Source organism: Antechinus flavipes, chromosome 5 (assembly GCF_016432865.1).
Source record: "Antechinus flavipes isolate AdamAnt ecotype Samford, QLD, Australia chromosome 5, AdamAnt_v2, whole genome shotgun sequence".
NCBI classification, from domain to species: domain Eukaryota; kingdom Metazoa; phylum Chordata; class Mammalia; order Dasyuromorphia; family Dasyuridae; genus Antechinus; species Antechinus flavipes.
Window position 1 is genome coordinate 54,206,734 of NC_067402.1, and position 18,499 is coordinate 54,225,232.

At 35.1% G+C, this 18,499-nt stretch overlaps 1 protein-coding gene across 6 annotated transcripts in view; it reads left to right on the top strand.

Moving 5' to 3' along the window:
* Nucleotides 1–18,499, top strand: part of CACNB2 (calcium voltage-gated channel auxiliary subunit beta 2) — a 383,626-nt gene that overhangs the window by 267,503 nt on the left and 97,624 nt on the right. The gene's annotated exons all lie outside the window — the stretch shown is intronic.

Genomic DNA, 18,499 nt, shown 5'->3' on the forward strand with positions numbered 1-18,499 from the left:
GCCAGAGAGACAGAGATAGAGAGATAGAGACAGAGAGAGAGAACAAGCATTTATTGAGCACTTGCTGAATGCCAGATACTGTTTAAAGAACAATCTAGCATGGTAGCATGGGGGTGGGGTTATTTTTTTGTTCACGTGTGTTGTCCATTTTATTGGGGGCACCTGTGTTAGAGGAACTTTCCGTGTCTGAGAAGGAAAATGGCTTTTCTTTTTTTCTGAGAAAAGCATTTTGCTCTATGATTGCCATACAAGTTATTCCCGCAAACTATTTCCCCATTTAAAATCAGATATTTCAAGTTATAATATGTAAAACTCCTTTAGACTTCAGTCATTTATCCAGATAACTGTTTGCAATATTGTTTTCTTACATATTTCATTTAGCATGGAAATGATTTGTATTAAAAAGTTCTATGATTTGAACTAGAACTGGTGAAGAGAAATAATAGCTGTGAATTTAGGATTGTGTGGGTATGATAATAGTGACCATTTATACGCTCCTCACACTAGTTAGTGACTTCTCTTCAGTTGATTCATCTCTCCATCATCACCTTAAAAAAGAAGAGAAAAAGTAGCATATTGCAGAACTACCTCATGCTGAGTTTGAGGATTTGGTTCTCCAGATTAACATTTCTGATTTAATGGGTTTAGATGGTTTCTTTTCTTATACAATTGCTTTGCCAGATAACCCAACAAGTTTTAAATTGTTTTGTTTTTTGGATGCTAGGTAACTTCTGAATGGATATATTTCATTGGGATTGTTGGTCCGTTGATTTTTTAAAATTTTATTTTAAAGGGGTCACAGATTTGAAAGGAAAGGGATCAAGTACTGTAATCATCTTGTTGAAAAAATATGGGTAACATTAGAGCCCTTACTGCTGAGCGGATGCATCTCTCAGGGATAAGTAAATCTATGTGTGTTGCTATGGGAATCTGGCTTCGCACTATTGGCTTGAATGCATGGACAGGCCTTATGTAATATTCATGACCTCTAGCACAGCTGCCATAGTAGTTTACGGAGCAACTACCAGCAGACCTTGACTTCTGAAAAACTGTATTTCTGTACATCAAAACAATGTTCTCACTTCAATTGGCTGAGAAGTCAACGCCAGGTCTAACACCGTCTCTGACTGCTAGACAACTCATAAACAGCGGGAGTAGGAAGGTATTGTGACAGGGAATGCTGATAAAGCAAGGTGTGGCTTCGTCTTCCAAGAATCTCATTAGCTATTCCCAAGTTAAAGACTTAAAGCATCACCAGCTTTGGACTAAGTCATAAAAATGTGGAAAGAAGAGGCTGATCGTCTATCTGTATGTTTGCAGTAGGCGGTACTATTCCAATATAATTGATGCATGTAACATACATAGTCTGTACTCTTAAATATTCTAGCTGCTTCTCTATTTTCTACCAACTTGCAGAGAGGTGTCAGGAGAAATTATATTTCGTTTAATTTCCTAGAGATAAGATTTTCCATTTGGGGATGATTTATTCATTTAATTTCCACATATTAAAATGAACAAAACACCATCTTAGATTCATATCACATTACTTAACAAAACAGTATTGCCTAGATTTGGTTTCCAAAGCTGTAGCTGTCTCATCGGAGTTTCGTGCCTCTTTTGTGACTCCATTTGCACTCAGAAACAAGTGACGCAGATGTTTTTGATTTTTTTTGTTTTTATTCTTTGGAATATACTCTTGGGTAATGTGTTGATCCTAAAAGAAGTTATTAGAATTCTGTTTGCTATACAGACAAGAAAGGCAAAACTCTGTGGATAATTGAGAGGAAGAGGAAAATTAAAGAGAATTCAGAGCAAATATAAAGTCACTCAAAAACTGTTGCTAATGTCAAATTGAAATAGATTAAGTGAATCCACTTCACTTTCTAAAACTAGGTCAGTATCTTAAACCACAGGAGCATCATGGTGAGCTACATCAGAATAGATCATAATCAGGATTTGATCTCAAAAGAGGTCATTTTAGCTCCCAGATTGACTTAATTTTTAAATAACCATTTGGGGTGTGTATGTGTGTATAAATGTATATATATACATATATACAAATATATACACACATATATTAGTACATACTTCCTTTAAGAAGGACAGTAAATAATCTTTAAAATAGGAAGTTATATATGTAGTCATTTTATGTTCTCCTATGTCAATATATCATCATGATTTATTTAGTTGACACATAATAGGTATTTAATAAATATCGATTGATTTTCTTTTTATATTTAAATGACACTTTTTATATTTAAATGTATCTGTTGGAGTCCTATTCATCCTGAGGCCCATTTCTCCTCCATAGTTTTTCATAAGAGCACATCTAATAAGTCAATGGAAGAGCTAGGAGCAGATTTTAGCAGCTCTTAAAGGTCTTGGTGATGTATAGATTTGCCATATGGTAAACCTTCATTCTCCCTACATTTTCCGAAGGAATGAAGGTAAATATTAAATTGATATTGTTATTGTTAAGAAGATGGCAGAACTCTTAAGATAAAAAAATAAGTCACAGGAGTAGGACCTGTTTGTTGCTTTTATTATCTGCTTTAGAGACAGCTAAAGGCGGGGACTTTATAGAGTGTTACATAAGTGTAAGTTATTCTCTTGATATTCCTATATGTCGTATGGTGCCTTGCACATACTGGGCACTTCATCAATTAACAGACATTTATTAAGTGCCTATTCTGTATTATGCATTGTGCAGTATGCTTGGGATAAAAATATAAAAGGGAAACGGACCCTGTTCTTAAGGGGCATGCATTCTACTGGAAGAACTAGAATCTGAATGAATATTTGTTTGATCTTATTTTTTTTATTTTTATTATATTTGATCTTATTTATTTAGAGAAATTTCAAGTAAGAAAATCTTAGATAACATATATGCCCCTCAGACTTACTGCTTTTTTAAAAAATTTAATTAAAAATTATTTTCCCATTGTTGATTTTAATGCTACTTTTCAATTGCTATTTTGTAAAGTATTCTATAGTGGTAGAAAATATTGGGCCCTCTGCTGTAGGATATTCTGTTCCCCCTTTTCAGGATATTTAACTACTACCAAGAATCCAAAAGACTGACAAAAGAAGGACATTGAGTAAATATTACCATATCTCCTACTGCATAGGTCTATTTTTTTCTTTAAAAATGCATACCTTGTCATTGACAAATACAGAATCTCAAAGTGCACAGGAACTCCTTGGGCTGACACTATTGCTCTATATAAAGTCTGAATGGCTTGATTTGAGAGCACTAACTGAAATTATACTTCTTATTCTAATGAGACTGTGAAGTGAAGGCTTAAGCAGTTGCCTTTATTTTATTTAGCTATTGCTGAACAATATTGAACTTAAGAAAACACACTTTGTAATCACCCAAAATGGATGGGATTATAATGGGAGAGCCAAATTTTTCTGTTTTCCTTCTCCCCCTTATATTACTATTCACCTGTTTCAACCTATCATCCATATGCCTCTTCTACTTTAGTCTCATTGTATCTTGCCCCAACTTCTTTTCCATCTTTTGAAGACATGGTTCTGCTCCTTTGCAGTATTTATATTTCCACTTGGACTGTCAATTTCCTCTCTTCCTACTTCCTAGAATTCTGATCCATCAATTATCCCTCACTTTTCTTGCACTTCAGATTTCTCTCTCTACTCATTCCTTTCTTTTCATTACCATTTTTCTATCTATTCTTCCTCTCACTGCCAAACTTCTCCAACATGTGGTCTATACTCAATGAATCAATTTTTTTATCTTTCTACTCTCTTTTCAATCTGGCTTTCATCCCAACTCCTCTAAAGAAATTGCTTCCTCAAAAATCACTGGGTTTTTTTTTTTTAATTTCCTAATCAGTAAATCTCAGGTCTTTCCAAAGTTCTCAATCTCCTTTGATTCCATGATACCCCATTTTTATTATTCTTCTTTCCCCTCTCCAACAGCTTCTTTTTTCTTTCTTTGGGGTTTTTTATCCTTCTAAGTCTTAACCTAGCCCTTTCACAAGGCTTTGGCCTTAGAACTTTTTTTTTAATACTTTTCTAAACCCTCTCCATTGTTGATGTCCATTCATTCCTACTCTATTGTCAGCTCCTTGCAGGCCAATATCCTTCCTCAGTCTTTGATCTCTTTGCCAAAACTCCACACTGACATTTCTGTTTACCTGATAGCCTCCATCTGGCCATCCCACCTAAAACTAAAGTCATCTTTTATTTTCCTGAATCCTGTTTCTTTTGCATTTCTCTATCTCTGACAATGGCACTACTCATAAATCACAGTCATCTTTAGTTGCTCTCCTACCTCCCCCACATCTTCCACTTCCAAATCCTAAATTGTACTTCCTTAACAGTTCTTCCATCTGTTCCCTTCTTACTATCACAATGCTAGTTCAGGCCCTCATAGCCTCCAATGGGGACACTTACAGCAGCATCTAACCTCACATATTGCTGTCATATTTCTGATCCACATGCATATGAATAATTACATTGTACCTTTTTGTGGATCCATCAGTGGATCGCTATTGCCTACCAGATATTTTAAATGCACCTTAGTTTTGTATTCAACTTCACAACCTGTGACTTTACCCTGTTTTCTCAGCTTCACGTTCCATGAGAAATGAATCACTCATCATTTCCCATAGTCCTCTTCTTCCTTGTCTTTTCTTATATTGTAAAGCTAGCCCTCCTTCTGTACATATTGATTTTTCCAATCTTTCCAGATACAATTCAAATGGAACCCACTCAGATGCCTCCAGCTGAATTTCTTTTTCTCAGAGCACTTCATATTTTTCTTATGCACTTAAAATTTCCATTTATCTGTGTACATGTCTTATTTCTCCTGGATATTATGAACTCTCAAAGATAGGGGCTTTATGTCATTTATCTTTATGTCTTTCCCAGCCCTTATACCAATGTTCTACATCAATAATGTGTGTATACATATATATGTATGTGTGCATGTATTCACACACATATATTTTTATTTGTTTTAATGTTACTACTAGTTTTTTAGACCTGAAAATTAGTCACCCTTGATTTGTCCTTCTCTCTCTGCATCTGATCATCTTCTCTTATTTCTCTCTCCTTTTTTTTCTCCATACCCATTACCTGTGCTAACTCAGATCCTCATAACTTCAAACCTGAATTATTATAGATGATAATAGAGAACATTTATATGATACTTTATTGTTTGCAAAGAACTTTACATATGTTGTCTCATTTGATTCTTATCACCACCCTATGAGGTTTTCTAACTAATCTCCCTACTTGAATCAATCCTACACACTGCTGCCAAATTGATCTTCCTAAAATACCGCTTTGCACACAACACCTTCCTACTCAGAATCCTTTAATGACTTCTCATTTCCTACATGAAAAAGTCCCAACTTCTTACCTTAGTATTCCAAGTCCTTTATAATCCAACCTTAACCTGTAGGGACCAGATTATATAGCTCTATATTTCATCTAGATTTAATTTATATTACCAGTATTCTTTCACTAGCGGTTTTTTTTTTTCATTCCAATCAAGTCATTATACTTGCCCCTGTCTGAATGCCCAGTGTTCTGTGTTGTGTTATATCTTTGCTCGCTATTTCCCTTCTTGCTACCCCAATCCCTCTTACCCCATCTGGAATCACTTTCTCCCTGTTTGCCACTTACTTCATTCTACCCTTCCTTCATTACCCACCTCATCTGTGAGACCTACTTGAAGTATCTTCAATAATCAGTTTTTCCCTTAATTCTTGATAGAGTTATAGTCAATATCCCAATTTCTTAAATTGTGGTTCACAACCCCATATAGGGTCTTCTAACTGAATGTAAGAGGTTATGAAATTGTGATTTGATATCAGTAAATATTTAATTTATATGCCTATTTTATAATATCTATATACAAAATTTCTTGGACCAAAAGAGCTCATGAATGGAAAAAGTTTAAGAAGCCTAGGTCTATACCACTAATTTGGCACTTGGTGTTTATGGCAAAAGCACTGGAAATTTGAAGACTTAGCTCCAGGTCCTGGCACTACTACTTGCTTAATTTGTGAACTTAGACAAATTATTGAAATCCTTTGAGCTTTTTTTTCTATATTTAAAACATAAAAATTACAATGGCTAGCTTTATTTTACAGAATTACTGAGAATAAAAGGAATGATAAAAGAGAAAATGTTTTAGAAAGTATCAAATTCTGCACAACTGATTGTGTTTCATTACTTTTTCTAAAACTTAATTTTTAAGGGTCTTGAGAATAGGAACTTTGTTTTCTAAATCTTCATATCCTGTTGCCTGGCACAATATCTCCTATACAACTACTACTTAATAATAGTTGTAATACTAGAGTTAGAAAGATGTGGGCTCAAATGCTGTCTTTGGTATATAATGTGACTCTCAGGGAATCACTTATATCCTCTCTGTGCCCAGATAACTCTATAAGACAATAAAAAACAGGGCATGTTTCAATTTGACTGGAAGAGGGAGCTTCCTCATTAGGTATTCCTCAAACCAATGAAAATATAGGGGAAAAAAGGGGAGGAGGTAATCAGCCTAAGGTACCTATATCCCTGCTTAAGCTAACCCTGACTAGATTTATTTGTATGCTCTGCACTCACATGACATCAGCGATCAAAAACTTTTTGGATGAATGCTATGTATTGTATTTCCATTTCTGTACAATTAAATTCTAAGTTCTTAGTGTACGAGCATTCCATCTTTTACTTCCTACAGTGCCTAGCTCAAAAACACATGCAGAATGGGAATTACCATGGATGGTTTAGGAAGGTAGTAGCCAAGCCTGTTGCCCAAGATTTAAAACTAAATAGCTGTAAGAGAGCCCATGTTGGTATTCATGGCTAGCAGGTGTTAGATCCCAATTAACAGCTTTTAACATCATTAAATTGTCTGGATTCTTCAGAAACATAAATGGAATGGGTAAGGGATCATTTTGTTTTTATCTTATGGTTCAAGATTGCTTTTGCTTTTTCCTTGGACAGCTGTGAACTGAGGGCCTGGTGATACAGCTGCAAAAACAGCTAAAAAAAAAAAAAAAAAGTGATCTCCCACTTCCTCCTCCCCTAGCAGTTACAGCTATGGACAGGCAGATCAGTAAGCAGCTGGAAGGTCTTATGGCCTTCTGAGAAACCATCAGATTCTCCAGTTCCATTTTCTTTTGTCTACAGCTGAATCAGTCCTGTATTTTGCATATTCCTGGCATCCAAGCTCTTGAGAGATACAGCTTGGAGAAGAAGGATACAGAGGGAATATCACACACCATCAGTCTCTTTCCAAATTGGCTACTAGATTTTTTCATTCAGACAGGCAGTTCACCTCCTCTGAGGTTAACAGTAGGAGTGAATATCCAGTAGAAACAAATGCTACTTTCAACAGACTGTTAAGTTAGTGGGGATGGGAACCTCCATTAAGACACAAGAAGCAACTGTCAGGGGTAAAAGCATATTGATGGCAGGAGTATAGTGAGAATACTTGAAGAGGGTCTCCTGGGATTTGCCTGTAACAGAATCAGATCCCTTCGTCCATGGCAACCCAAAACCCGGACAGTCCTAGGGAAATGACGGGGAGGAAGTAAATAATGGATTTGTTTTTCCTTGAATTCCTTTAATGAATAAATTATAAAATAATACATTGGAAAATTGGATTCCATATAATTCTTGAAGACAGTGATTAAAAAGACATTTTTGAGGATGAAAAAGAACACTTTTTCACTTGAGGCATTTAATATATAATTTAAGATTTTGCTAAATCGATTTAATGTGATTTCAATTCTTGATCGATAAGATTTTGAAGCTTTTTTTTTTTTGCTAACAACTCATCATAGTTAAAAAAAAAAGTGATCTTTTTAACTCTCTTACTTCCTTGAGATACTTCATTCTTCTTCCTTTCCTTCATACCATTAGCACCCCTGATTTCCCAATTGTTGCACTATATAAATATGAAAAGGGAAGTTGAAAAGAGGCAAGTTTATGCTTTATGTCAGAAAAACCTAAAAGCTGTCCAGAAGTAGAATAGGTTTTCTCAAAGAAGTAATCCCTCCCTATTCTTGGAAGTCTCCAAGATTTCATGTCTAGTATGTTATAATGGAGATCCCCTTTGAGTGTGCATTGGACTAAATTAAGTGTTAGCTAACTGTAGTCATGAGCTAATTAAGTCTAATTTCTGTTATTGTATTCTGTGCAAACAGAAGAGTTTTTACATTTTTAATAATCTTTTTAAAAAATTTTTCTTAGCTCATAGGCTATACAAAATGAGTCCAGTGATCATTGTTTGCTGACCACAAGACTAGATGACTCCTAAATTCCCTACCAATTCTCAAAATCTTCAGTTTCCTCCGTGTAGAGATTGACCATCTCTATATGATGTTGAGTGTTTTCTCTGTAAAAGACTCCTCAAAGGATAGGGCCAGGAAAAGGAGAGATGAATGCATTATAAGATCCAAGATCTGTCATATTATCAGAACAAATGTCTAATCCAACTAAAAAAATTTTTTTAAATCTTGAATTGTAGACTTTCAAGAAATTTTAGCCTAAATATGTTTGTCAGAATGATGCTAAAATAATAAGAAAATGCCCATCCTGAAATACATCATTTAATGCATATGAGCTCAAAAGGAAGAATACCCATATTGCTGGAGAACATTAGTTTGCCCTTTATGCTTAACAAAATTATAGTAGCTGAAATGAGAATCTTGGTTTTGTAATATGCTTTGGTTCCCTACCACCAGCACGTTGAGTTTTTATAGTTTAAAGATTATTTTATCTGTCTTTTTGCACACACAGAAAAAAAAATTACATTCAGCTCCACATTTATACCTCATACATATTGAATGGATATAAGATGTTATAAAAAGATTGTAACAGTTTAAGTTTACTCTTTCCACATATTCATACTAATAGTAGCAAAGCTGACGAATATCACAGTAAAGACTCAAACCCAGGTAACAAGATGATAAGATGATGGATTTTTTTTTTCAGCTTTGAATTTTTTTTTAATTCAAGGTACAGATATGTTACTTAGGACATGGTCATTGACGTTTTTTTTTTTTTTTTTTTTTTTTTGCTTAATTCTGTTTATTTTTACCAGAGTTTTGTTTTTCTTTCTTTTTAAAGAGGTGAAGTGAGAAAGAAAGAGATCAGTTTTCATTAACTGAAAAATAAAATTTAAAAAAAAATAAGAAAATGTTTAAAGTGTTTTTGAGTCACATGTGACAATAATGCACATCTTGTGGGGGGGAAAAATAACAATGAGAATTTATTTTTCCATGACCCTCTGATTATTAAAATTAAGTTGGATAGTTAGCAGGGAGACATGTTCATTAAAGGTATTTACTATAGGGAATGTCCAGTGCAGTGTACAGATCAGAGGATTCCGTATAAATGATGAGGTTCCCTAAATGCTCCCATTTGCCAATGACATTATGCTAATTGTGTCAAACCTCAGAACATCATAGGGCCTCCCAGATTAGATTCATAAACACTCAAAAGAACTTGGCTTAATTATAAACACAGAAAAAAACAAGTGAATGAAGAACATGTGTTTTTCAAACTGTGATGTACTGTTAGATCGCCTTGTGAGCTGGTTCATTAGTACATCTGTCTTGTGGGGACATCGGATAGAACTAACCCCAAAGTTGACTAACAAGAGTAGGAAAGGTTGCATCCAAGAATTGTTCAGGGCTTTAGTGACCCTAAGGTTCTTTCTATACCAAATGCCTGTGTTTTCAAACATGGTAACATACACTGTAATTCCAGCTACCAGGGAGGCTGAAACTGCGGGATCTTTCAAGAGTTCTGAGCTGCAGTGGGTTTGTTGATTAGATGTCTGTACTAAGTCTAGCATGAATATGGTGATTGCTCAGGACCAAACTAAGGAAGAGAGACCTAAATCTCATCAGAACAGGTCAAAATGTTTATGTCATAAGGTATGTGAAACTAAGCCCATGAGTACCTTCTATCTTTACATCCTGGATGATATAGGGACACCTAGTCTTTAAAAAATAAAAAAGTTAAAGCCTTTTCTAACAGCATTATGTCTGCAAGCCTAGGGATCATGGATTGTCCCCATTTTTCTCAAGAATTAAAATTGTGATTCACCCCAAGGACAAGAGAGAGCTACCTGTTAGATGTGAGTCGACTGTATAATATCAATGAAAAATTGTACAAAAGTCATATAAAGGTTGTCATCAGAGAGATGTATGACCAGAAAAGAAGAGATGTGGCTTGGGCAATGAATAATCCTATAGGACAAACTGCAGACTTCCTTTCCATCCAACATCAGGACATTTAGTGGAAGGCTACCAATATATTGTGTGAAGACAGAGAATTATTGTAATGACCGCGTATTTAAAATCAGCCGGAGTCAGGAATTCAGGTTAAGGGAAAAATCTTCAATCTTTATTGAAGTGAAGAGATGAATAAGGATTGCGATAGCAATATGGGCAAGAAAAATTGCGATAGCAATATGGGCAGCTGTGACTGGAAGCCAGCTAACAGAGAGAGATCTGAGCTGTCGCAATGGCAATGCAAAAAGTCTCTCCTTCCCCTTCCTTTTCCACTCCCCTGCCTCCACCCACCAAAATCATCATTTCCTATACAACACATCAGGACCTGCACAAAGAGTGGGCAGGGGCCATTCTTTCTCCAAGCTTATATATTAATAGAGTATGGTCCAATTACTATTTAGCCTCATGTGCTTGGGACCTCAGTGCATCAACCGTAGCCTCAGCCCATTACAAATTATAATGCACCAGAAAGTGCAAATGGGCTGTGATCTGCACTGCTGGAGGGTTTTAGGTACTCTATCTAAGAGCAGTGACTTTGACGTCAAAGGACCTTCGTTCAGAGTTCACCTGTGGTATTTCACACTCCTGTAACTTTGAGCAAATCCGTTAACTTCACTGGATAATTCAGTTTCCTCATCTATAAAATTTAAGGGTTGGACTAGATCAGGGCTTCTTAAACTTTTGCATTTACAACCCCTTTCACCTGAAAAATTTCTATATGACCCCAGGCTTATAGATATATAAAACAGGTTTACAAATCCAACATATAATAATAAATTATAATTTTGTGACCCCCACATTGTTACAAGACCTCATGTGGGATCATGACCCACAGTTTACATAACTGTACCTTCCAGATAAAAATCTCTGTTCTGATTACATTACAAATCCAGGAATTTATTGAAATATTAGAGAGCAGAACAGCTCAGACTAGTTGAATGCCATAATTTTGGCAATATATATTTTCCATCTATCTATGTTTTTTCCAAAAACAATAATTTTAATATTTTCATTTAAATAATTACAAATGTTACAAAGAAGGCAGCACTTTCAGGATTGACTCCAATTAATATAAGTTTATCTGCAAATAGGAATGTTTGAAAAAACTTAATAAGGAAACTTGTTCTTTGGATTCTGAATAAGACATCTATCAGGGTAGTAATAATAATAGCTAATATGAATGTAGCACTTTAAGATCTACAAAGTGCTTTACAGATATTATCTCATTTTATGTTCACAACAGCCCTGGGAGGAAGTTATTCTTATTGTTTCCATTTTATAGATGAGGAAGTTGAGGCAGACAGTGAGTTAGTGGTTTTCTCGGGATCACACAGCATATAAGTATGTGAGGCTATCTTTGAACTCAGATCTTCGTGATTCTATTTCAACTCTCTATCCAAAGTACTACCTGGCTGCCTAGTAGGTACTGTGAACTGTAAGTGAACATATGACTCTGGGTTTTATGACTTGCTTGATGTTAATACTCAGAAGTCCTTTGAGCAAAGCTGTTTCCATTGTCCTGTCTGTCATAATCTTACATAATTTCAGCATATTCAGAGGAGATGATTGGATTATATATACATATATTATTATTATTATATATAGCTTTAAGTCTTAAAGCTAGAAGGAGACTCAGAGGTCCAAAAGCCCAACACTCATTTTTTACAAATAAGAAAACTGAGGCCCAGAGAGATTGCTACCTGCCAAGGGTCACAAAACTAATGAGATCTCAGGAAGATAACCTTATTTGAAGAGAGCTTGCAAAGTGGCATTTTGTTTATTCTGCTGAGTCAAATTCTTATTTTTAAGCCAAAAATAACAGGCTCTTATACATACCTCAGACAATTATGTGACTGGATCAGTCACTTAAACTCTCCTCGGCTCAGTTTCCTCATCTGGAAAATGGGACTAATAATAGCACTCATCTCACTGGGTTATTTTGAGTTCCAAAAGAGAAAACATTCATTAAAAAAGACCTTTACACCCTTAAAGAAATATGTAAATATAATTATGGTGATGCATTCTGCTATAGAAAATGTTCTTCTCTCTGGGAACAGTAGGCTGAGAGCCATTTTTTCATTTAACTGCAACTCTTTTTTGTTTTCTAGTTTTATTTATAACAAGGCTATCAGTGAGAATGTGGTTCCGTTCCTTCAGCAGTTCATTAGTCCTTTGGTCACTAGATAATGATTGCACATTGAGAGAGCTGATCATTAAATTAATGTTGATAGATGGTCTAATAACTAATTCATAGCACCATTTTCTACTGCTCTGGCATGGACACTGCAGGAACAAAAGGGGGCTAAGAGAGACTAAGGAATATTTTCTCTTGCTGTAATCCTGGTTCCCTCTGACCAAAATATTCATCGCCTCTTGGCAGCCCTTCTTGCAAGGAGCATCCTACTCCTTAAGATCCTTCTCAGATCATAGAGAGTCCTTCCACTTTAAGTAAACACTTAAAATGGTGAAAACAAATAAACACAATACAAAATGAAACAAACAAGAAAAAAACAAGCAATTTGTCTGAGTTTGCACTTCCTGGCTTAATCTTCGGATATCTAGAGTTGGCAGCTAGGTGTTGCAGAAAGCCATATTTTGGGGTGGGAATGTTACATGTTCAAATCTGTACCTTACTAAGGTTATCCTTCAGCTGTGTGGAAAATGGGCTGAAGAAAGGGGAACGATTCCTGAGGAGTGTATGAATTAATGTCCTAAATTACAAACTTAGGAGATTCCAGATGAGTGGCCATCGGGTTGCAAAGTGAGTAGAGAGAAGTCAAATGAGATTTTGATATTGAAAGACTTTTGATTTTGATACTGAAGGGATAGAATTGGTAAGAATTGACATTTGATTGGATATGAGGAGGTCAAGGAGAAGGAAGAATCAAAACAACATGACATAAGAGAAAGTTTCAACCTTAGTGTCAAATGACCTCGCTTCAGGTCCTATCTCTGAGGTTCACATTTGTAATCCTGGACAAATCATTTAACTTTCTATACCTCATTATTCAAATAAGAGGATTGATTGAGCTGAAGACTATTTGAGCAAACTCTAGTTTAATTATCCTATGACCAAAGGTTATTAATATTGGTGGCTGGGTGAGAAATGCTTAAATGTCCATTATTTTAAAAAGGTTTCAAAGATTTGAAAAATAACAATCACACACTTATACACATACATGTATGTATGTATGCATATGTGTGGATAAATACACATGTGTATTTATAGTAATATAGACATACTAGATATATATTTGTATATATATAATATACACTCTATATTTTGTATGGATGAATATTGCATATGTTCATATACATGTACCATTATATGCACATATATGTATAAACACAATATGCTTGTGTGTACATATACACACATATATACACACATATACACATATGGTACTAGTTGCCATGGCTATATTTTACCTGTGGAAAACATTTTTTTGTCCCTCAGGGATTAGGACAAACTGAGATCAGGCTGTTGGATAGCCGTTGTGATGTTAAGAATAGACAGGCTAGTCTTTAATCTGCCTCTGGCTTCATGTCCACATTTATAATAAGGTCACTATCTTCCATTGCTGGATCTCAAAGAAATGACAGTTTTTGAATAAAATATTGAGCTAATTATGACCCTGCAAGAGAAACTTTCAGATCTTGTCCATGAAGCAGATTTGAGTTACAGCACACGAGTGTGACTAGATATTCCCAGGCACAAATCTATTTGCAAATGTATTTTATTCAGAATTGAAACAGATAAGTAATTAATGGGAACTGAAGGAGAATTGCAGGACTGAGAGAGCTGGCCAAGCAAGGTATATGCACTCATTGGGTAACTCTCTCTTAGTCACACATTTTAATCTATGAAATTATATGTGCAACTAGAGAATCTCTGATGCTTCCATAGATTGCTAAACCAAAAAAAAAACAATCTATAAATCAAAACAATGGAAGGAGTATAGATCAAGATTATTTACTCTAGTCCAACCATATTACAGATAAAGAAACTGAGTCTGAAAGAGATTGAGCATGTTATAAGATCACATAAGTAGTGAATGACTAGAACATAGGGCTTCTAGAATCTTTCTATTGCCACTCAAAAGTAAGGTCATTGTTTTGTTGTTCTTCATACTTGTAGAGGATCAAAATGACATCATGATGTCAGGGTCAATAAGTTATATAGCTCCTACTATGTGTCAGGTACTTTAAAAATATATATACTGTATGATAAAAACAGTCTTGCAAGCTAAGTGCCATTATCCCTATATTTTATAATTGAGGAAACTAAGGATATGTACTATTATTATCTCTAATTTATAATTGGGGAAACTGAGGGAAACAGATCTTAAGTGACTTCTCCAAGTCTACAGCTTGTAAAAGTCTAAGGCTATATTTGAGCAGGCCCTTTTGATTCCAGATTTAACACTCCATCCACTGTACCACCAGCTGTCTCAGAATTGAGGTTTGTGATAGCATTTCACAAAAAAATTGAAAAGAGTGTCAAAGAAACGTTTTTTTTTTTTTTTTTTAAATGAAGTGAAATTCTGAAAGGGACATAGAGAAACTAAGTAGGTTTGGTGCTATTGTGCTTAATTCGATGTATACTTTTAAAAACAAAGTAATATAAAATCCACATAGATGTGTATATGTATACATACACATATATACACACATTTGTTTCTGTTCTTTGTTTAATGGAAATATTTGTATTTTGATATTTCAGTTTATAAATTTTTAAAAATACATATATTTTTAAATCTAGTAGGTTTTGTTTTCAGATTTTGAAAAGAATGCTTTAAAGTCTGGATATCTTGGGAAATATTTTGACACAAAAAGAATAATTCTACAAATAAATATGTAACATTCGTAATAATAAAATAGTTTATGTTAATATGGCATTTTTACCCAAGAATGTAAAGCATTACTTTGTAGTTTAATGTCAGTAAGGATCAGCCAACCATTGCTACCTCTAGCCAAAGGAAACTGTCAATTCAAGTTAACTGAACTGGAATTAAGAATTTTGGAATGTTTATTTTCCCCAGTTAGTTTAGCCTTTGAACTAATCTGGTTTCTTTCCCTCTGGAAATGATAAATGTTACAAACGGGTCTCAAATGTTTTCCTCTATTTCATCTTCAGATCATTGGCAGGAGAGAATTTTTGGGAGAGAACGGGGAAGGAAGTCTACTAGCCCCGTCAGAAATGAGTGGTGGCCGTATTGTGTGGGTCCGAGTTTGGGAATTGTTTTCCTTTCCTTGAAGATGCCTGGGAAGATTATAGCATGGATTCTTTTTAGCGATCTGGTTTGAACTTATAATGTTTAGTCTAGTCAAGGAGGTTGAGCAAATATACAGTTCTCTAAAGTCCTTTCATCTGCTATAACTGTTAAAAGGGGTTTCATTTAAACAATTGTCAGTCATTGTCGAGTGATCATTTTTTAGGCTTTTGAACTTCCTATATGAAATGTGACAATAACATGGATCCTTTCAGATTCAGCAAAATATGAGAACTGGTCTTTTTGTTGACTTTTTAATCCATTAGACTTGGAGAGCAGCTTTTCATATTAGGGTATTTTATGTTCATTTCCACATCATCTCATCTTTGTTATAAAAGATTTATTCTTTGGCTTGGATCATCTGTCCTGTCACTTGTCTATCCCAGTAGTGAACTGTATCCCAGTCTGTGAATTCAGTCCAACTATGTGGTAGAAAAGGCATGATCGTGTGGTGAGGGAACTCTACTGTGAATCAAGCTGTCTGGTATTTAGTATTTGTTTTACAGCTAACCATATATATCGATTTGCGTAAAAGGCTTGTTCCCTTTGGGCTTCAATTCCTTTTACCTGTAAAAGGAAGAGTTTTAACTAGTTCATCTCTAAGATCTCTTCCAATTATAACATTTTGACTATCTGCTGTGGGATCTAGAGTGGAGGGATGCTGGTTACCCTTGTTCTTTCCTCCCCCTCCTTTCTCAAATATTGTCACCTGCCAATTCCATTCAATGAACATTTATTGAGCAACAACTATATCCAAGGCATTATGCTGAGTTGGGCATTCTAAAAATAAAAACACATTAGCATCCATTATCAGGAAGGGGTTGTGTAGTCACATCTTTGTTAGGGGGAAAGTGTATGGAATATATTCAAAGTAAAGGAGAGATCTAAACCCTCCAATTTTAAGTTTTCTTAGAGTTACAAAGGTTACATTCAACTACAGAAATCAGAGCAACTTTTATGGAGTAAGTAGCAATTGAACTGGGCCTTGAATTAAAGAAAGAACTTCAATAGGTAGAGGTCAAATACTCCTTCATAAAACACAATTTCAGCAAATGTATAGAAGCAGGATGACATGGGAAAGTAATCATGACATAGTTTGTGAAGAAAAATAATCTAAAATGTGACCTGAAAGGTAAATTGAAGCCAAATTATAGAACATCTTGGGTACCAGGCTAAACAAATGATGTTTTTATTCTACTGGCAGTAGGGAGTCATTGAATGTTTTTGAGGAAGGTCAAAAAAATTTATTTGAGTATTAGGAAGAGTATTTTGGCAGCTATGTGAAGGATGGATTAGCACAAGTTAAGATGCTTTCATCTAGTCTAGATGAAAGATGATGAGAGTTTGGTAGGGTCTTTAGTAGGGCAGAAGTAATGGATACAGGAGATATTATAAAGTTAGCATTAATGAATTCAAATTATTATTGTTAATAAAAATAATATTTATATAGCACTTACTATGTGCCAGGCACTATGCTAACTAAGCACTTTACAATTATTATCTCATGTGATTCTTCATAGCAATCCTAGAAGGTAGGTGCTATTACTATCCCCATTTTGCATTTAATGAATGACACATGGAGATTAAGTGACTTTTACACAGCTAGTAAGTGTCCAAGACTGAACTTGAACTGAGGTCTTCTTGATAGCAGGCCCAGTGTGCTATCCACTGCTCCACCTAACTAGCTAAAAATATTGCTTCTCTTGGATAATGTTACCCAGAAGTGGACCCAGAAATGCAATCCCTTTTTATCCTGTAGTCACTGATCTTAACAGAGAGTAGCAATCCTCCACAATTTAAGAACTGCCCATATAAAACATGAGCAAAGAAAACAAAGTATTAGCACTAACAGACCCTTAAAAGAAAGTAATATTCTGTGATTTCATTACTAAAATTGCTTGAAGGTAAATTAGTATCAAGTGTATTATATTTAGCATTAGTAGAACTTAAGAATCTTTAGCAAAAACATTGCTTTGCATTTCCTTCCCTTCTGTTTGAAATATGAGATCATCCCACTGGCATCGATTACATCCAGCTTATAAGGTTTCAGCTTTGTGTTAGTAAACACTTTCCAAGTAGCAGGATTTCACGTACAGCAATTACAGATATGTTCATAATGCTGCTCCCCTCCTCCTCTCAGCGCTGGAAAAATAAGCAGTCAACTGAAAACCAATATTTTTGGAAAAAATATAGTAATCCTCATCTTATCCAGAGCTTGCTTTGGTTAGAAAATGATTAAGGGGAGGGATTATTAATCTTTTTTTGTGTTTCCTGGACCCCTGTGGAAGTCTGGTGAATTTTATGGTGCCTTTTTCAGAATAATGTTTTTAAATAACTAAAATAATATACATAGGATTATAAAGGAAATTAGTTATGTTGAAATAAACCATTTTCCCATCCAACCTCATAGACCTCCAAAAAACTATCTGTAGATCCTTTAGGGGTTCAGGTTCCCCAAATAAAGAATCCTTGCTGCTTACCCTTTCTGATGAAAGTTTTTTTTATGTCTTTCCTTCCTGTGGTGGGGTGGGGCTGGAGAGAGGAAATAATATAATTACCTTGGCATGCAATGCAATGATATCACTTAGTACATTTTTAAACATCTTTAGGTTTCTCATTTCTATCCTGGGAGTTATATAGACACCAAGAGAACCTGGCTAATAATGACCTTTTAATCCACTGAAATGAGTACGGTCACCTCTCAATTACTCAGACCAGTGGAGGAGAGTATTAGGATGGTTAATCACATTCCATGAAAAATTCCATCCAGCTGGTTGGACAAAGCCACAGTTGAGTCAAGGACTTATGAGCAATCTTTGAACCGTCCCCAAATATTTTATTTTTATTTTCTCCTCTACTTCTGCTTGTTCTTTTCCCATCCTGAAATGTCATCCTTCCCCCTGCCCTATCCAAATTTTAGACACCACGTAGACAATACAT